The 21,273-nt window shown below is 60.6% G+C and overlaps 1 pseudogene; it reads left to right on the top strand.

Annotated features, from left to right (window-relative positions):
- The first annotated feature begins 715 nt into the window (after nt 1–715).
- Nucleotides 716–10,755, top strand: LOC119095061 (WD repeat-containing protein 47-like; annotated as a pseudogene).
- The last annotated feature ends 10,518 nt before the right edge of the window (nt 10,756–21,273 follow it).

The raw sequence follows: 21,273 nt of genomic DNA, 5'->3' as shown, positions 1-21,273 counted from the left end.
TGTGGCTGATGGCACCGCTGTTGGGACCTATATGATGGGATGATGGGCTGGCAGGTCGCTGCTGTTTCACCAGGTGGAAGGCCGATTGTGTTTGCCAGGAGTTCTCTCTGCTGTTATAGGTATTTGTCCTGTTGAGCGATCTGCTCGCGGCAGATGTGGTGCAACATTTTTTCCTGACCTGATCTTCGATCCCAGTTCCCTACAGCAAGATGTGATGACGTGTAACCCTGTCGTATTTGCCCATGACCTTTGAGTTTAGGTAGACCTTTCGTGTTTTAACGTTATGTGATCGTGTAGCGTTCCTCGGGAATACACATCTCACCCCGAATGGAAAGACTCACGCTCATGTGGGACGCGACAGATAAGAAACTGCGCCGTCCAGATTCAGATGTCTCACAACAGACAAGCGGCGATGTCGTAATGGGCCCAATTTTGTACCACCACCATAAACTCTCACTTTTTGAATGCCTCTGTGTTCACCAGAGGACCACGCCTTTGATGAAAACACTTGGGGGGACCATCGTTGGCGTACCTGCGCGTCCGGTGTGGTATGCTGATGCCCCATGCCAGGCGTCATGTACCCCCCCCCCCCGTCTGATGTCGCGTACTCCCGTGTCGGCTGTGGTGTACCTGTACTCCGCGGCGAGTGTCCTGCGGCCCCGCGCGGAGCGCTCCCGCGGTCCGCTGACGCTCGCCGGTCTCTCCCGCAGGCTGTGCATCCAGTACATCATGCCGTCGGCGCACCTCTACCTCCGCGAGGAGGAGGTGGTGAAGCTGATGCTAGAGTTCCTGCACAACCGGCAGCTGCACATCTCGCAGCTGAGCGTGGAGCGCGAGGCCGGCATCATCAACGCCCAGCCTCAAGTGATGACCCTGCTCTTCCTGCGGCAGCTGATTCTAGACGGCCAGTGGAGAGGACGCGCTGGAGTTCGTGCAGCCGCTCACCAGCATCGAGAGCTTCAACTCGAAGCGCTTCCACTACGAGGTGCTCAAGGTCAAGTACGTGGAGCTGCTGTGCATCAAGAGCGAGGCCGGCGCGCAGGACAACATGGACCAGGCCGTCGAGGAGGTGGTGAAGGGTGCTGAACGAGCTGGAGAAGTTCTGCGACAGCAAGGAGGAGTACTCGGCGCTGTGCCTGCTGCTGACGCTGGCCGCGGCTCGGCGACCACAGCGAGTACCGCGACTGGAACCCGAGCGCGGCGCGCGTGGCCTGCTTCCGCACGGTGCTGCCGCTGGTGGAGAAGTTCCTGCCGAGCGAGCGCAAGCGCGGCGGCGAGCGTCAGGACGAGTGCGCCAGCAGCGACCGCCTCATCCAGCTGCTCATCAAGGGCATCCTGTACGAGAGCTGCGTCGAGTACTGCCAGCAGAAGGCCACGTCGGCTGGCGCCGACGCCGGCGGCGGCGAGATGCAGTTCAGCAAGGTGCTCAGCGGCAGCGGCTTCAGCGACTCGGACCTCAGCCCTGCTCTCCTGGCTGCAGAGCATCCCCGGCCGACACGTTCGCCTGTCCGTTCGAGCAGCGCACGCTGAACGTGGACGTGGAGCGGCTGGAGCGGCCGCAGCTGGACGCGTTCTGGACCGAGTACATGCTGGTGACGCCCATCAAGCCGAAGACGTTCCCGCACTCGGTGATGCCGCACTCGCGGCCCAAGTCCGCGGACGTGATTGTCGCGCTCGCTGAACCCGCAGCTGGAGGGCCTGCCGCTCGGGCTCGGACCGCAGCGCGCGGCGGCGGCGGCGGCGGCCGCTTGCCGCCGCCGACCCGATGTCCCAGAGCCTCGCCAGCTTCCACCTGACCGGCCGCAAGACGATGAACACGTCCGTGGACCGGCTGTTCGACAGCGAGGCGGCGTCGGCCGCCGCCGGCGAGCTCACCACCATCTCCGAGCGCCACGAGCCGCAGAGCGCGCCTCCGCCGGCACCGCCGCCACCGCCGCCCCCGCCGCCGAAGGTGTCTTCTGCGACGACGGCCTCCTCTGGCAGCGACCAGTCGAGCTCGCTGGGCTCGACGCGGCGGCCGGCGCCCCCCACGCCCTCTGACAGCGAGCGCGAGCGCGGCTCGCGCCTCGACAGTGACGCGTCCGAGTCGCCGCAGTCGAGCCGGCGCGGCCGCGCACCACAGCCCGCCCCCGCCCCCGCCCTCGCCCCCCGCCGTCCCCGCCGCCACCCCCGGTGCCGCCCGCCCCAGCGCCGGCCGGCGGCGGGCCGCGGCGACGGCGGAGCTGTTCCAGGAGTACCGGCGCAGCCGGCACCGGTTCCAGGAGCAAATGTCTGAGTACGACCAGCGGCGAGCCCAGTATCTGCAACAGCTGTCGGCCCGACAACAGGCCTCAGCGAGGACGGCTACCGGCAGGCAGCTCAGAGCCCGTGAGTGATGGTCTCAGTCGTAAATTGTTTTTTCGATGCATGCTGATGACGTTGCATGCACTGACATGATGATCAGTGGTATCATGATCGTGTTACATCCTCTCAGGCCGGCTGGCTCAATGCACCGATGCAATGTTGATGCCATAATTGTGAGGCGAACTCGGGCCCCGCGGTCCTCTGTGATTGCCGCCACCTGGTCGGGAAGTGGAGGGGATATTAGCCGATGTCGAGCGCGATATGGCAGCACGTCTTTGGCACACGGCTGCTCGTATTGTATGCTCAGTAAAGTACGGACGCGGTCTGAAGTACTGCAGTGCAAGTTCCGCCCAGAGGAAGGAACTCCAGCCTTCAATGCAGGAATAAGTTACGCTTCCCCTCAGATGTCATGTAGCCAGTCTGCTTTTTCTCCTATGATAAGCAAGGTGCAAGTCTGTTGCGGCGTGGTAGAAATATCATGTCACCGACACCCACACATAGGTGATCGCCTTACCACACCCCTGTTCCAATGAGTGCGTGCGTGCGGCAGCTAACGGCACCTAGCCTCTCTCCCCCTGAACCGGCCGAGCCGTCCGTACCATAAGCTTCGACGGGGGATTATGCGCTGGACGAGAAAGTCGCGGGCACGGGTTACGTGTTGAAATTTCTGTTTTGGGACGGGCGCGGATATTGTAGCTTACGGGTGGCGTGCCAAACTCAGCTTCCTCCGCTCAAACGCATTGTCAATTCAACTCACGGATAGAAGGTTGCAGTCGGGCAGTATCCAGAGCGTTTCAGCCCCAACAATGCCGGCGTTGTCTTGTGGAGGTTTTGCTTAGGGTGACAAGCCCCGAATATCGTCGGCGAAAGAGGATTGTTGGCCCGGGAGAGGATTATTGGCGCCTTTTCGGTGTGACGTCCTCCTAGCACGCGATCGTTACTTCGAAGCTAAGGACTGACCTAGACCCGGCGGTGATGAAACGATGCGTCCCGGGGCCTGCGTGACGACTGGAGCGCGCGCGAATGACGTTAGCCCGGCTCAGTGGGGTCTAACTGCAGGGATAGGTTTTCATGTCTTGCGGGTTTCCTTTTCATTTCCCCTTCATTCATTCTTCATTTCATTCATTTCCCGTGGGCGCCTGGGCCATTTCGACAGCCAGACGAAAGAGAATTGACTTGACTGTGAGGTCACTGCTGGTCTGAAGTCTACCATCGGAGAGTGGGACGATAGTCACTCATCCGAGGAGTGGAACGACAGTCACTCATCCGAGGAGTGGGACGACAGTCACTCATCCTAGGAGTCGAACGACAGTCACTCATCTGAGGAGTGGGACGACAGTCACTCATCCGAGGAGTGGGACGACAGTCACTCATCCTAGGAGTGGAACGACAGTCACTCATCCTAGGAGTGGGACGACAGTCAGCCATCCGAGGAGTGGGGCGACAGTCACTCATCCTGGGAGTGGGACGACAGTCACTCATCCGAGGAGTGGAACGACAGTCACTCATCTGAGGATTGGAGCAACAGTCATTTGTCCGAGGAGAGGGACGACAGTCACTGGCCATCGTCCGAACTAAATAACAGCTGAAGCTTTGGGACGGACAGCTTTCACCGTTGAATGACTTCCGGGATCAGCTGGGGACAATAACGAGGAACGTTGATGTTCTCTGGGAGAGTTGCTGACATGGTCACACAGTAACATTATGTCATACAGTTTCACCCAATTCCTATCTTCGACCATGATATACGTGTTAAGAAATGTCAGGAATGGCCTACCTGGACAAGTTTCCCATTCTGCTGAAACTCCTGGTTTGAACTGTCATTTCTCCCCCCCCCCCCCCCTTGTGACCCCAACACAATCTTTTTGACGACGTGGCCCTCGCTGCGGCGGGACGGCAATCAGATTGACCGCCCGCGTCCCGCCGGCATTCCACGGCTACCATCGACCAGCCAGCGTCGCGAGGCACAGCCGGCCAGTGCTGAACCTGCTGCCCCGCCAGCTGTCAGCTTGTCTTCCCTGAAGCTGGCTGTGTTCCCTGAAGCCGCATTGCCCCACCTGCGCGAGTGGGGCAATGTGGGGTGCAAACACTTTTACTCCCCATGCATTATTGCTTACACTCCCCCAATGTTTGAGGGTTAAGTCGCACATGAAGTGGCGCAACACCGGTATTTTAAATATGCACTTTCTCATGACCCCGGAACGGAAGCTGCCGCTGCATTTAATGAGCTTTGAGGCCTCCGGCACCCAACCTTGTGTTTCCTGCATGCGCCCAGACTCCGGAGGCCACACGTCGCTTTGCTGTTTAAAGCACGTTCCGGTCCATGCGTACCTCCTGCCCCGAACCGCCCGTTCCTCCCTGACCCGGTCCGTCCGTACCCCCCAGACCCGGTCCGTCCGTACCTCCCAGACCCGGTCCGTCCGCATTTCCCTGGCCCGGTCCGTCCGTACCTCCCTGGCCCGGTCCGTCCGTACCTCCCAGAGCCTGTCCGTCCGTGCCTCCCAGACCCGGTCCGTCCGTACCTCCCTGGCCCGGTCCGCCGGCGGTCGAGGGCTCGGCCGGCGTCTCCGGCTGGTGCGCCGTTCTGGGCACCTGATCGATCGGATGCCGGCCTCCGCACCGACCATCCGTTATCGGCCGCGGTCCCAGCGGACGGCCGCCGCCGCCGCCAGGTGGCGGGGCGAGCGTCGTCCCGCCGGAATGATAGCGTATTTGCATGGACCGCGGCGCAGGTGGGGCGGGTGGCGGAGGAAGGGTCCTGTGGCCTGCGTATGGCAGCTTTGTGGCGAGATGGCTGGAATGGGAAGGTTGGTCCGATGCGGCACGAGTGGCGTTAGCTTGATGCAGAAGCCGAACCTGACCTGGAAGGAAATACGCACGCACTCTATTACTTTGCGAGGGGTCAAGGTCGAACAGGTCACGGTGTTTAGCCGGGTCACATGAGGCCTTTGCTAGGTGATATGTTTGTATGCAAAGACTCGTGCTCTTTCGAGGACATGAACCATGGGATATGACACAGGCATGTCGTGAAAGGGGAAGGATATGAAATTGCTAATACCCCTACCGTATCGTCTCTCGACGCGACTTACACGGGAATGTATGACCAATGCCGCCCCTTGTTTCCATACAGACGATAATCACCCCCCCCCCCTTCTACTGCGGATGATGACCGCCCGCCTCCCTTTCCCGTTCGGATGGTAACCGCCCGCCTTCCGTTCCCGTGCGGATGATGACCGCCCGCTTGCCGTTCCAGCGCGCATGCGGCGTACGGCCAGCTGAACGGGTCTCCTGGTCCAGGCCCTGGCCACCCACCGGCAGCACCGATCTCCGCTCCTCCCCTGCGCCACGCGCTGCCTGTGCCAGCTAACGGGCTCTATCAGGCGGTCGAAGTGAACAGGTGAGCGGGCCGGGCGGGCTCGGTGTCGGTGGGATGCCCGGCTGGGTTGAGTGTCTGGGGATGTCGTGCAGAGGCGTCAACAGTACCCGGGACCGCATAACAGAGAGCATGTCAGGGTGCGTGGGCTACGGTACACCTGCCGGGTGTGATGTGGAACTCGCGGACTGGTGGACTTTGTTATGGTTGCGCGTTGCGTAGTGACTATGGCAGCCAGAGCGGCGCCGAATGTAGTGGTTATGGCAGACAGAGCGGCACCGAATGTAGTGGTTATGGCAGTCAGAGCGGCACGGAATGTAGTGGTTATGACAGTCAGAGCGGCACGCAGTGTGGTAGTTACGGCAGTCAGAACGGCGCCGAATGTAGTGATTACGACGGTCAGAGCGGCACGGAATGTAGTGGTTCTGGCGGTCAGAGCGACCCCGAATGTAGTATTATGGCAGTCAGGGTGGCACCGAATGTAGTGGCTATGACGGCCAGAGAGGCACCGAATGTAGTGGACATGACGGTCAGGAAGGCATCAGATGTTGTGGATATGACGGCCAGAGCGGCACGGAATGTAGTGGTTATGGCAGCCAAAGCGGCACGGAATGTAGTGGTTATGGCCGTCAGAGAGGCACCGAATGTAGTGGATATGGCAGTCAGAATGGCACCGAACGTTTGCCATGATCTCCGCTGAATGCTGGAACGTTTTCTGGTGAAGTTGACACTTGTGGGAACTGCTGACGGTCGCGAAATATTTTGCCGTCTTCTTTGTGTCAAAAGTGTTATTATGCGCGTGCGCTCACACGTGCTGCTTGTGACAAGAGGTGGTGCTCGAAGATAAGAGGTGATGTTCGGGGACGAGAGGTCGTGGTGGAGGGCCGTCTAATGCTCACCCGTCTTGTTGGGATCAAACAAATAAATATAGGATGCGAAGCGTTCTGGGACTGATATTCAACTTCGCCCCCCCGCCACACTCGGCTCTAGGGCAGAAGGAAGCAAACGCCAGCAACAGCCGAATGATGTGTGTAACGTTTTATTGAATTCATTCTGCCGCCTGGAATCAACAGTGGACTGCAGGACTGGGTAGCCTTTTGTTTTTACTCTGTTAGTAAGTCCTCATTTTTGCAGCGAACAGTGATCGAAGCAGTACTGAAATGTCGAGACGTCGCAGACCACTGCCCAGAGAGGTGCAGCCGTTAGCTTGCAAATTCCAGCGCTCCATTATTGACTCGTGCCGCGGCGGATTGGCGCTGCGCCGCCTGGGCACGGGCGGGGCCGCCGGCTCTGCCGTCCGTCTCCGTGCGCTCACCGGTCTCTGCGGGGCGGGCGGCGGCGGTCAGACGGCCGCCAGAGTCCCGCCTGACGCCGGCCCGGCTCTTAGCGGGATTTAAAGCGGAGGCGGCCGCCGCGGCAGGCTGCGGATGGAGACGAATGGGCGATCCGGCGGGCGGCCGCGGGGCGGGGCTCGGGCGGCTGCAGGAGGAGGGGGAGCGCTGCGCGAGAGACGTGCCGGTCATATGTTGGGCTAGCCACCGCACCAATGGAGTAGTTGGCTCGCTTTTTGTGTTGCGAGACTTATGCATGCTGTGTACTGCCAAACGTACCGACCAATCAGTTTTCTGCAGGTTTCAGTCAGAAAATGACCAACGTGGACGGCCAGTACGGCCGTCTGCGTTGATCACTTTCTGTTGTTACCGTCAAAGGGAGTTTTCCTTTCCATCAGCGACCTGTGTTGCCTGACGCTGTTGAATGAATGGCTTGTAGTGAGGACGTGATGCTCAGTGGTCAACACACCAGCAGGTGCATCTCCTGTGACTTGCGCCTTGCCATTCTCATCCGACCAGTGGACTAGGATTACCAGCGACGCATCTCTGCAGCTGATCACTGAGTGAGACCCTCCTCCGTTTCCAGGGGGATGAGTCCGGGCCTGGGACAGCCGCGGCCACCCCCTTCACACATTCCCAGCCACACAATACTCAGCGAGCTGCCACCCGACCCGGTCGGGCTACAGGGCGGCCTCTACGACGTCAATAAGGTAAGCTGAAGTTCGGCTAACAGCCGACAGATGTCGACGCTCGCGCCGCGGCGCCGCAGCGTTTTGATCGCGGCGGCGTGCGGCGGAGAGCGAGTGGGCCAGTGATGGATTGCTGGCGATGATCGGTGGCACTGACGGCCTCATCTAGCGCCGTTAGTCGGCCGTGGCGAGCGCGCTGGGGCAGAAGCCGGACGCCGCTGATTACAGAGGATTCATGGCTCCAGATGGCGGCTGCAGCTCGCGCATGACTGTAATCGGCCGCCCTGCAAAACAGCTGTGGTCCGCAACGGGATCTGGGCGTGGGAAGCTTGCGGCGCGCCTCATGTCTCCGCGGTCTTCCCGGAGAACTCCCGGATTTCGTGTCGCCACACGCCCGCGCCGGCGTACGTCATCGCCGTTTCTCTGGTCTTGCGGTGTGAAATTCGCGCAAGCGCATGTTTGTGCAAGACGCCGCCGTCTCGCGATCTGCCGGAATGCCGCGCATGCCGCTCGTGGGGCGGCCGCCAGACAAAACAAGACTAACTGCTGATTTGTCGGTGCTGCCGCTTGTAAAGCAGCCAGCATCGCGTGCTCCTTTTCTGGTGTCGTCGGGCCTTCGCGACGCATCTCATGTTTACGGGTAACGGCGCCCCGGCGGCGTCTGGGGTGAGTCTCTGTTGATGCATATCGTATCGGCGGAGCGATCGCACAGCGCCTCCGACACCATCAAACGCCAAGCCAGCCGCTGATCGCTGACCTCCAGAGCGGGCGTCGGACGTCCCACGGGGTGACCTCGCCGCTCCGGTTGTCCCATGAGTCGCTCCGGGCGCTGGCCACAGGTCCTCGTCACGTGTCGGGCGTCCCACGTGGTGACCTCGCCGCTCCGGTGTCCCATGAGTCGCTCCGGGCGCTGGCCACAGGTCCTCGTCACGTGTCGGGCGTCCCACGGGGTGACCTCGCCGCTCCGGTGTCCCATGAGTCGCTCCGGGCGCTGGCCACAGGTCCTCGTCACGTGTCGGGCGTCCCACGTGGTGACCTCGCCGCTCCGGTGTCCCATGAGTCGCTCCGGGCGCTGGCCACAGGTCCTCGTCACGTGTCGGGCGTCCCACGTGGTGACCTCGCCTCTCCGGTGTCCCATTAGTCGCTCGGGCCTCTGACCTCAGGTCCTCGTGTGTGGACACGTGGCCGATCCAACAGCATGTTCTTTATTATCCTCGTCGGTTCGGAGACCTGGTATCACGCTGGTAAAGAGCCTGGCTCGCGCCAGTTCTGAGACGCGCTGTGACGGGTGCCCAGCCACAGTTGGCGCAATAGAGCGGCGGGCGGCGACCACTCCTCCGGTGTTTAGTTCAGCACAATGGACACATCATCATGTGCTGCTTTTACTCACTCGCGCACCATAAGCACCTGGGCTGGGATTGTCAGTGACGCGGGGACGGCTGACGACAATCACCAGGACTTGGATTGTCAGTGACGCGAGGATGGCTGACGATAAGCACCTGGACTTGGATTGTCAGTGACGCGAGGATGGCTGACGATAAGCACCAGGACTTGGATCGTCAGTGACGCGAGGATGGCTGCTGACGATAAGGCTGGACGGAGTGTGACGTCACATCACCTCGGTTACGCCGCCCCCGTCAGAGAACAGCCGGGAAAGTGGCATGAGTCATTGCGGTTGCTGGCGTTCGCTGAAGGCCCGTGACCCAATAACAGAGGGTTTGCCGGGTTGTGCTGTGATGCCATACCGGCGTCGGCCACCCACTGCAAGGAAGACTGGCCGTTCGCTGTTGGCCGCTGGTGTGCAATACTTTATTCTGTTGCGCCCCAGTGACGGTGTGGAACTGAGGCTAAACTCACTCGGATGTGACTGGCTGAAGGGGAAGACCAAGAGCAAGGCGCATTGTGGTAGAACTGCTTGAGTTGATAATTTGTCGTGTCGTGGTCGGTGTTAAACAGGGACGCGAGCGGAGGGTACGGCGTGACGTCACTAACCTCACCATGACGCTTACGTAAACAATGACCAACTGAACGCGCGAACATTGGCCGACGCGCGAAGGAGCGAGAGAGAACAGAAGACAATCATCGTAACACCGCGAGGCGCTTTTATGAGCCGTCGTTTGGCGGCTGGCGCTAAGCGGTGACGTAACGGGAGAAGGGCAGGAGTGATGTCACTGGCGCCTGTCCGTCCGGTCTGGCCGACCACCCACCCGGTCGGGGCTGAGATCGTGACGAGCGTGACGTGCCAGCTGCAGCGTCAGCTGTGTTGAGGAAGTGATGGAGGAAACTGCGGACTTCCAGAGTGGCCGTCGGGCTGGGTGCGCGCCGGGCTCAGTTGTGGCCGGACGTCTCTAATGTTCGTCGCTTTATACCCGGGGCCGATGAGTTTTGTCCGGCCTTTCATCGCAGATATTTAGATATTTTGTCGCAGATATCTTGACACCGGCACTACTTGACGTACTGTGGAGGACAGTGTCCATCGTCCTGCCGGGTCGGGGGGGGGGGGGGGGAGGATTAGCTCCGACGGCACGTCAAGATGCTGCATTACTTGCTGGGACCTGATGCTGCATTGCTTGTTGCGACCTGATGCTGCATTGCTTGTTGGGACCTGACGGAAATACCGGTACGGCTGCTTAAATTAAAGTGATTCATTCCGCTGTACTAGCCACATCTGCCCACCGAAAAAAATGTTGCCGCGGGGCGACAAAACTCCTGGCCCCTTCAGAGCCACTTGCCCCATGTCGCGCCAGCGGGCCGTCTGGGCACGCACGCCACATGAACAGCTGTCGGCCTGGCGGTCTTTTCCGCACGGCCCACCGATGTCGGCGGGCGCCTCTGAACGCGTCGAATCCTAACACAAAACCGCATCATTGAGCAGTGTTCGGCGGAGCTGCAATGTGCCGCGAGGTTTACGGAGCGAGCGGCAGTCTGCGCCGAGGTCCGCCCCGCCTGTCCACCACGCGCTAGTGTGCCTGGGGTCGGGTCTCAGCGCGAGACGGGCCGCTGGGAGGCCGGCAGCTAGCCGTCCTTTCCCTCTTCGCTGAACTGCTCTATTGCAGCCAATCGCGCGCCACGTCAGCCGGATTAGGATCAGGCCCTGACGTGCTGCTCTTCTCCCTCCCTCCTCCATTATTCGCCGTAAGCGATTTTCGACCAGCTCCTGACTTTCCCCGCTAACTCTGCGGCTACGTGACGGTCTGAAGCGGGAGGGGGGTGGGGGTGGGGGGGGGGGGGCGTCACCGGAGCATCCGTCCCGCCGCCTGAGTCCGAGTACTCTCGCGTCCTCCGGCGCTGCCCGCGGCCCACGCCCACGCCAAGCCGTCGGGGCAGGCCGGAGCCGGTCTGGGATCGGTCGTACTTCGCAAACGGTGTCGTCCACATCCGCGTGCGACGCCGGCCGCGCTATCGGCGGGGACGGGACGGCCTCCCGGAACTTTACGCCGCCGTATGTCACTGGGTCCGCGCCAGGGTCCGGGTGGTAAAGATTGGCCAGTGTGCGGTGGGCACTTGAAGGGATCGGACAGGGTCTCTTCTACTGCGGAGTTGGATAGGATGGTCTCGGCTTACCGGAGACCTTTGTCCCACAAATGGCGTTGGAGTGGCATAATTCTTACGTTATGCGTTAGTGCTATCACGTCTGACGTAATTAGGAGTAATCAAAGTATGCGCGTGTTTTCCTTTTTTCTTCTAATGGCGTGCAATCTTTCTAGACCACCCCGTCGGGCGCTTGACCATGGTGAAGCGGTCTCTTTGTCCGCTCGGCGCCGACCTTTTTGTTTCGGCCGCGGCCGGCCGCTGTCCGTCGCCTTGACCCGGCGGGACGTGGGCGGCGGCTGGCAGGAGGGCGGTCCGGCGGCCCCCGTCGCTCCGATACCATCGGCCCGGTGCCCCGCGCCACCGGCCCCTGCCGCCGGCGCACGGGCCTCGCACCCGGTCAAGTGCAGACGTTTGTGTGGCTGGCCGATAGCAGTTCAGATGCTGCTTTAGTGGAGAAGCGGGGCGAGCGGGACACTGCCATCATCAAATGAGCGGCTAGGTTCGGGAACATTACCGAAAGGCTTCGATGATGCATTTTACAGAGTAGTTCCCGCATGTGACATCATGGTGACGTTTTACTTTGCATTCGCCAGCGATTGCATTTGCAGGCAAAGCACCCTTTTTTGCACATTTGGTTCACGTTTTGATTTCAATACGTCAATGGGGTACCGATGTCGGGTCGGTCAGTCCTCTCGGTCAGGCCAGTCAGTCCTCTCGGTCGGACCAGTCATTCCTCTCGGTCGGACCAGTCAGTCCTCTCGGTCGGACCAGTCAGCCCTCTCGGTCGGACTAGTCGGTCCTCTCGGTCGGACCAGTCAGTCCTCTCGGTCGGGCCAGTCAGTCCTCTCGGTCGGACCAGTCATTCCTCTCGGTCGGACCAGTCAGTCCTCTCGGTCAGGCCAGTCATTCCTTGGTGGGGCCAGTCAGCCAAGCCTACTGCCGGTGGAACCGAAGCAATTATGATGACCATCTCGCATTCGATAACCACTCCGCCAGCCTCTCGCCGTCATTCGTTTACACACTAGCCTGGCTATTTGGCCGGTCAATGTGGGCTTCTCCTCTCAGATGTGTCTCGCCGGCCGGCCTTGAAGCCGGTGAGACCTCACTTCGCCACTCCGGCCACTCTGCCGCTTCAACTCTCCGGGTCACTCTGCCACTCCGACCACTCTGCCACTCGAGCACTCCGACCACTCCAGCACTCCGACCACTCCAGCACTCCGACCACTCTGTCACTCCAGCCACTCTAAAAGTCCAGTCACTCCGGCCACTCTGCCGCTCTAGTACGCCGGGTCGCTCTACCACTCCAAGCACTCTGTCACTCCAGCACTCCGACCACTGCGCCACTCCAGCCACTCTGATACTCCAGTCACTCTCACCACTCCGCCGCTCCAGCACTCCGCCAACTCTGCCACTCAAGCGACTCTGCTACTGCAGTCCCTCCGGCCACTCTGCCACTCCAGCACTCCAGCCACTCTGCTACCCCTGTCACTCTGTCACTCCAGTCACTCCGGCCACTCTGCGCGTCCCCCGCAGCGCGTCGCCAGCCCGTACGCCTCCTCTGCCCACTCGTGCTGGGCCTCTATCCTGCCGGCTCCGCCCCCTCTCCCTCTCATTATCCGCCTCCTACCGCCGAGCGTTGCGCCCTGCCGCCCCGCTGCTGCACCGCTCTTCACAGAGGTCACCGCCGACACGGTGCCCAGGTGGTTTCCGGCGATTCCGCAGAGGTCACCTCTGATGGCGTGCACAGGTGGCCGCTGGCGGTGTGCAGAGGTCACGGCTGGCGGCGCACAGAGGTCGCATGCGCCGCTGCGAACAGGTCATGGCTGACGCTGCGAGGAGGTTGTGTTTTGCGCTGCGCGGAGGTCGCTGCTTGGGCCGTGAGGTGTCCACAGCCTCCGTCTGTCACGCTGCGGCACCTGGCTTTGTGTCGCCGCCCAGACCTGTGGTGCCTGCGCGTCCTGGTCGGGGATGGGCTGAAGCAGTGACCCACTGAGGTGCGACCGGCCAGATGTCTCGGAAAAGGTGAAGAAGTACACAGCTGTTGGAGCTGAACTCATATCTTGATATTGAATATGCTGAGATGCATGGCTTCGGTTTTCTTAGCTTTGGATGTTTACGCTCTTCACGTTGTGACGCACAGCGCTTCAACGTGTGTGAAGTGGTTTAAATGTGATCGATGGGCGTTCCGTACAAGCAACTGCTATCAAAGTCACAAGCGAACGGCTCGCCTTTGGTTGCCTTCATCTGGTGATCCTCACGCGTCCGGGGAGATGTGCCGGCTCCGGTCAGCAAACTGTGGCGATCCCCGGAGAGACGCGAGCGGCGAGGCGTGGCCCGACCCTGCTGACCACCTCTCTCGTGATATGATCTCTCTTGTGACCTGACCTCTCCCGTGACCTAACCTCCCCGGGAACGAACCACGTCTCGCGAACAACTCGACCCGACCCGGCCGCGGTCCGTCGGCGCCCGCTCAGCGGCCCGTCCTGGCGTCCTGACGCCGCCGCCCGGCTCGCCAGCCTCGCCAGCGGTGCCGTCCGCCGGCCCCGCCCGTCTATTTGGACCGGGGCCGGGGCCGACGACCGACCGGCCGCCGCGGTCGGGGCTGCGCTGCCAAAGACGGCGGCCGCACGGACCCTGGCGCCGCCGCGAGCCCGCGGCCGGGGGGCGGACGGCGCGGCGCCGCTCAGCACGTTCTTGCTCGCGTTCTTGTCGCTCTGACCTGGTTGCGGAGGTCGGACGATTTCGCCGCCGGACGCGCGGTCGTGGTTGACCTGCCTTGTGGCCGCGGTTATGCGATGGTGTGTTTGGTCCGCCTTTTGACTCGAGCTCTCCACCGTTCTCGGACATCTGGTTACAGTGCCGCACTGCACCTGGTCCTCTGTGATCGGTCTGTCCCATCTGGTTGAGCCTGCCGTGGTCACAGTCTGTGATCGGTCTATCCCATCTGGTCGAGCCTGCTGTGATCACAGTCTGTGATCGGTCTATCCCATCTGGTTGAGCCTGCTGTGGTCACAGTCTGTGTTCGGTCTATCCCATCTGGTTGAACATGCTGTGGTCACAGTCTGTGATCGGTCTATCCCTTCCGGTTTAGCCTGCTGTGGTCACAGTCTGTGATCGGTCTATCCCATCTGGTTGAACATGCTGTGGTCACAGTCTGTGATCGGTCTATCCCATCTGGTTGAGCCTGCTGTGGTCACAGTCTGTGATCGGTCTATCCCATCTGGTCGAGCATGCTGTGGTCACAGTCTGTGATCGGTCTATCCCATCTGGTTGAGCCTGTTGAAGTCACAACGACCTACCTCGGCACGCGCCTACAGCTCTTGCCTGCGCCGCAGCTACCAGGCACAACGGAACCTTTAACATGCGAAATCTTCGGAGGTAAATACGAAAGTCTGGTGACACGGACGTGGCGTGGAAAGTTATCAAATGCCTGGCGGCTTTCCGTCGCGGTCAGAGCTAACGGGCTATGAGACCGGTCTGTCTGGGCCGTCCTTGACACTTGTACGATGCTGTCGCGCTTATCGCAGACAGCTGTCTTTATCTCCGAGCTATTTTACGGGTTTTAACCGGTTTGTAAGGCTGCGCGGCTGGTTGCGGCTCCGCGCTGCAGCTGGCTCTGGTGCGGTCAGATCGTCATAGTTCTGACACGACTAGCGCCGCTTGAGGCAAGACTTTTTGTCACGCCCCTCGCTGATAAGTCATCGGATCGGGTGTCTGTTGGCCGACAGCGGCCACATGCAAGCCTCGGAGGCGACTCAGAGGGAAAACGAGTGCGGTGGCGCCGGCAGTGGCTATGATGGGGTCGCCGTGCAGGTAAATCACTGGGCATGCTGTCTGTGCGTGGAGTTAGACTCGGTACCGCCGATTACAATTGCCGTAGTTCGACGACGTTCTGTTCGGTGGCGCCGCTGCTTTATGGCCCACACCTGCAAAGGCCAAGTGTAAATGGCTTCAGACATCATTTCACCGGCTCCGGTATTCATTCCTACGCTCAGCGGCGCCTGAGGCGTGTGTCAGTCGGCGCGACTTACACAGCTCCCTGCGCTCCGCTGCCTCAGCACACCGTGCCGGTCTGCCTCCCTTGCTGAGCGTGTCCCGTGGTGGCAACATGATGAGCTGGTCGGCCCGGCAGCTGGTCTGCCCCGGCAGCTGGTCTGTCCCAGCAGCTGGTCTGTCCCGGCAGCTGGTCAGCGCGGCAGCTGGTCTGCCCTGCAGCTGGTCTCTCCTGGCGGGCCGGGGTCGCCGGCGTCCGCAGCTGGCCACGGTCGCCACCAGACCATCCAGTCTGGCCGGTCTGCCCGGTGTGGTCAGGTCAGGTCGGGTCGGGTCGGTGCTCTCCCCGGATCGGGTCAAGCAGGCCGCGAAGCAGACGACAGTCGCCGGCTGATTTCTCGCTGCTTGTGTCCGGAGACTTCGTTTGCATCGTAGCCCCGCCCTGGCTGTGGTGTTGTGAACAGTGGCACGCACGCCGCTGTCGTGTCGAACCCGTGTGTTTCTGCTCACGAGCATGGCTCCGATACGTCGGTAGCATTGGACTCGTTGGCGTGGTCAGTCTGATGTGAGCAATCGATCATTTGTCGCCGCCGTCCCGTGCCCTTACCAGCATCTGCCTGCCCGCCACCGCCGCCCCCGACTTCAGCTCCGGCAGCCTGGTGACGGGTGCAGGCTGTGGGGGGGGGGGGGGGGGGGATGTGATGGTGGCACCGTCGGCTGCTACCAGACGGCCCGCGCCAGCACCGGCGGCCGGGCTGGCGCGGGCTGCCGCAGATGTAGAGGTGATCCGGCCCGGGCACAGCCGGCCCATCTGGCCACATGATGTCACCGCACGCTTCGCGCGGTCACGCCGCCCCGCCGCCGGCGGCGTAATCAGCAGAGGCGGCGGTGACGTCACGCACACGTCCACCGTGCATGCCCTCGGCGCCCGCCGCGCGCGCCTCCAGAACATGTCACTTCAGCCTGATGGCGCAGCGGCTGCCTCCGCGTGGCGGGAGTGACGCGACCGGGGCTGGGGTAGGCGGCTGCGGTGTCCAGGTGTCCGGGCGTCCGGAGAGGCCCCGGCGCTGACGCCGCCGTTAATGTCAGCCGCCAAGGCTGTCCGGCGCACTATGGACGGGGCCGTGTGGACCGCGCCGACCTCGCTCTCCGCGTGTCGCGCGGTGTCGGTGTTCTGACACAGCCGCCGGCTCCTCCGTCGGGGTGTTTCGCGCGGCGGTGTCGGCGTGCGTCAGTCTCGCCGCGGCCCGAGGCACGCCGGCGTCGCGGAGCGACGTTTGCGACACACGTGGCGTGGCGCCACGCGAGGCGATCCCGACCCCAGTGCGCATCACTGGCGCCAAATATGGCGCGGGCGCGCCGCGTTACGCTACGCTGCAGCGGGCCGTCCGATGGCTGGTCCGCATGACCACACAGATCCCAGCGACCTTTGAGAGCGTCTTTCTATTGGCCGCTTGTCGCTAAGCAAGTCTAAGCATGACGTCATCGTTTAGTGGGGATTTCAGTCGTTAGTCGTACTTTTCTTGCGAGCCTTGGTCCAATCTGGTCAGCTAACTAGCACCAGCTGGAGAATGTGCCCGGAACATTGGAGCTTAAACGTGGCGTGCCGGTGTGAACTAGGGCGTGGATATAACAGTTCGTAACCACCGGCTTGTTTGTATTGGTGCGAACGAATGGTTTTGGTAAACGTGTGAGCGCCGATGCTCAAGCGTCGACGAGCCCAAACTGACGGTCGCGAACAGGACGACGTGGAGGGCCGAGGGGATCAATTGTGGAAACCTCCAGCCGCACAGTTATATGCGGTGGTACGGTGTTCCGTGCCTGTCAGCCAGATGTTTTTGACGACCGCTTCTGATCAGGGGTCTGTGGGTGTTACCTCCGCTGCTGGTTTACCTCACGCTCTCGTGTGTCGCTGGCTGGGAGTTTAATTGAATCAGAGCTTCTGGCCGGCTGACATCGGCTATAAGCTCGGTATCGGTGCAGGATCAACCATTAGTGAGATAATTCAGACATGTGAATCGTCGCGTGCCTTGAGATCAACCGATGACCACCACGCAACGGTTCCTTCTCGGGCTGGAGATTTGCCGATTGTGACAGTTCGCTGACGCAGCCGCGTCCAACGTATGTTGATGCGGTCCAAGACCATCGCGCACTGCTGCGCCGGCAAGGCTGCAGCTCGCGTGCGCGCCGCGTCTGTTTGAGAGGCGCCGGGTCAGCCGCTCCCAAAACGGCCCGCCATAACTCAAACGGTAGCCAACAAGCCATGAATCCGCCAGCCGCTCGGTTCATGCTGCGCTTATGTATCGTGCCGATCAAGCGGCTCGGAGCTGAGGAGTAGCAGCCTAGCGGCGCCGTCTGACACGTGATTGAATGCGTGTCGGCGCGGCCCCGATGGCCCTTGAAAGTGTCCTGTCGATGGCCCTTGATAGTGTCCTGTCGATGGCCCTTGATAGTGTCCTGTCGATTGCCCTTGATAGTGTCCTGCCGATGGCCCTTGATAGTGTCCTGTCGATGGCCCTTGATAGTGTCCTGTCGATGGCCCTTGATAGTGTCCTGTCGATGGCCCTTGATGGTGTCCTGCGGTCCGGCATGGGCCACGTCCAGTGCTGATCAATTCTGTGGAGCGTGCTGCAATGAGAAACGGCCCGATCGGGGCTCGTGTTGGATGTTGTGGCGCGTGGTGGGGCCTCATTCATGCGGTCTCGTGTTTGGGATGTTTCGGGATGCATTTTCTTTCTAAGAAGAGCATCAAGAAATGGGAAACGAAAGGAATCCACACACTGTTCAACTGAACGTTATGACATTTTTTGGGGCCTGACGCCTCTCTTCGCATCAAATAATAACGTTTACTGATGTAGTTGATCTTTACAAAGCAGGCACGTTCAGCCGTCCGACCGACAGGTACAAGTCGGCCGGTCAGATTAAACGCACAACTCTATATCTATGCGGAGCTGGACGACAAGGATGCTATCATGTTCTTTATGAAGGATCAGTGATCACCGCGCATTAACACGCGCTCGGGTGATAAGGGTCAAGTCGGCTCCTCCTCCCCGAAGGTTTTTCCAGAACGATTTCCGAACGGCGCGGCGTGGCCGCGCCAAACGTTACATAACTATAGATAATTGAATAGCAGACCGTTTGATGCAAAAACAAATGTACATTGGAAGGTTGCTGACCTAAAGTAGGTCAAAATGAGACCATGGCGGTCAGTGAAGGACATTTCTAGAGAATCGTTCAGTGTGATGCAACAACGGGGTGCTAGACGTAGCCATACATATCTGAGATAGTTGTTTTAGCTAATAAACCAGTCGAATTTATAAACAATTCCATTGACCTAGGGTCAGACATGAAGGCCAAATGGGGTCAAAACTAACCTGCCTTTTTACTCTAGAGCTTGGTTTTGTGGGGCAGTTTCTGGCGTCTATTCCGGGCCTATTGGTGACAGGGACCGTAACAGACATGTTCCGTGTGTTTTTTTTTTTAAACTCAGAATAGACCAGAGACCTCAAACGACCCAGGTCAACGCTTCGTGTTTAGGAACATACCGCCTAGCGTAATCCCTGACGCTTATTTGAATGACAATACAGAAGCAGTCTCGTAGATATCTTGTTACCTCGACCTTTTTAAGGTTAAACTAGGTCACTGACCGTATTGACCTTTTACTTAGAACAGGTATCTAGCTTCACGGCGGTTGCATGGGGAGGTCTGGGGGCACTGGAGATACCAACCTACAGTCTGATCTTTTGGCTTTATCTGACCTCAAGGTCATGACCTATGCATCTAAAATTTTGACAGGTGAGTTTACGTACACGTCAATCTACCCTGTAAATTTTGTGTCTCTAGCTATCTTAGTTTTCGAGATCTCACATTGACTCCCACCACCCGAGCGAATGGCTTTCAGCTGGCCACCCGGGCGTGTGTCGACCGTCCATTGAGAGCAAGCAGTGCATGATATCGAACGCGTCTGAACCCGCCATATCGCCCTTACGTAGTTGACATAGTCAACGATAAGTTAACTGAGACGTAGGCTGTTACCGGAAGCGTTTACGTCGCAGGGCTGAGCCGTGGCGTCACCTTGACTCCAATGAGCTGGCTGCGGCGTTGATACCGACACCCAAGCGCCCAATGGCCCTGTCAAGTACTTCGGTGACACTCTCTTAACACAGGCCACGCAACCCGCGCAGGCACGATGTCATCGTCGCCGCCCCCATTTGGCGGGTTGCGCTGGGTTGCCATTTTTGGCGGTTTTGCCGGCATCCAAAGTTGGCGGGCCGATCGGCGGCCACCATGCCGTGCCCAGAACCGAACGACTGACGCGGCCGCGCCGCCCCCCGCAGCCCATCAGCTGGCGACAGTCCCGCCAAAATAGGCGGCAGGAGGCGGCCGTATTTTGCGTCATGGGAGGACCGGAGACGGGGCGATGCATCAGCGCCGGAAGCCGGCAGTTGTCGGGCATTAATCCCGCGCCGCCCGCCGCCGGTGATTGCTTTTGTAACGAGCGCGCTGTTTTTGCCTAAATCTAATTTTAAACGGCGGGTTTGCGCTACTCGGCCGTCGCTTTCCCTCGCCGTGCGGCGGCCGTCTCCGAGTGCGGCCCACAAACCGCCGCCCGGCCGGCGGACCGAGGCCCTCAGCACGCCACCCAGCCCCCAGCCGGCGGAGGGCGCCGCGAATCGGTGACGGTGGAGGTGGCGGTGCCAGCCGTGGCCCTGTCTATGTCGTCAGCGTGGGTGCGTTTGCGTGGCGTTTCCTAAGCGGCAGGCGAGGCGTGATCAGTCAGCTGCCGCCCACCGGCCTGTCACCGGCGGCAGGGAGCGGCCGTCGCCGCTGGTGCGGCCGGCAGCGGCGCGTGCGACACCCACACCGGCGTGTCACCGGCGGCAGGGGCGACCGTCGCCGCTACGGTCGCGCGGTCGGCGGCGGTGCGTGCGACACCCCCACTGGCCTGTCACCGGCGGCGGCGCGCGCGACACCCCCACCGACCTGTTAACGGCGGCAGGGAGCGACCGTCGCCGTTGGTGCGGCAGGCAGCGGCGCGTGCGACACCCCCACCGACCTGTCACCGGCGGCAAGGAGCGACCGTCGCCGCTGGTGCGGTCGGCGGCGGCGCGTGCGACACCCCCACCGACCTGTTAACGGCGGCAAGGAAAGACCGTCGCCGCTACGGTCGCGCGGTCGGCGGCGGTGCGTGCGACGCCCCCACCGACCTGTTACCGGCGGCAGGGGCGACCGTCGCCGCTACGGTCGCGCGGTCGGCGGCGGTGCGTGCGACACCCCCACCGCCCGCCGCCGGCGTCTGCGCACCGCTCCGTGCCGCGTGGCATGCCCACGGCCGGTGGGAGAGGCCTTGTGTGGTGACCCACGTCTGGTGCTGCTGTTTGTGCGTGTGAGCCGGGGCGCTCGGCTTCGAGTCCCGCGCACTATACTTCTACTGACTGTTTGGCAATGGCTGGTAGCGATTTATTTTTCATAATTGAATTAAGGTAATTATATGACCGTAACGGTGGTCATCTATCACTGCATGGCCTGCATGAGTCGCATTTTTCTAAATTATGGCCTATCAGCCACTCCCACTTTATGACGAAATAGCGTATCGCTGAACACAGTCGCGGTATTTTTTATTTTATTTTTTTCCAAGGAGAGACTTCCCGAGTCTTGAAAACAACCCATCAGCAAAGCGAACCTGGGCCCGGGTTTCTGAGTGTGATTCTGGAGTGCACGGTCAGCTCTCATACAATATGGCTTGTGTTCCTGGTGTATATTTTTATTTTTATCTTATTGTACTTTGTATATGTTTATTGAGCCAACTTGGGCTGGGATGGGGAGGGGCTCCGGAGGGAGGGGCGGACATCGGACCCCCCGGTTCTTATGCACTTGGCTGTCAGGCCCATAAATCTATCCAGCGCTGAAATTAGAACACAGCAGTGACGCAATAACCCAAGATATCGTTACGAACGATGTGTTTCGGCTAATTGGGCCTCGGCTTCGGCTAGCCAGTAGGTAGAAGCCG

This window comes from Pollicipes pollicipes, unplaced genomic scaffold, assembly GCF_011947565.3.
Source record: "Pollicipes pollicipes isolate AB1234 unplaced genomic scaffold, Ppol_2.1 Scaffold_4219;HRSCAF=4965_pilon_pilon_pilon, whole genome shotgun sequence".
NCBI classification, from domain to species: domain Eukaryota; kingdom Metazoa; phylum Arthropoda; class Thecostraca; order Pollicipedomorpha; family Pollicipedidae; genus Pollicipes; species Pollicipes pollicipes.
The sequence above is the reverse complement of the archived record's forward strand: the minus strand, read 5'-3'. Positions and strand labels throughout refer to the sequence as shown.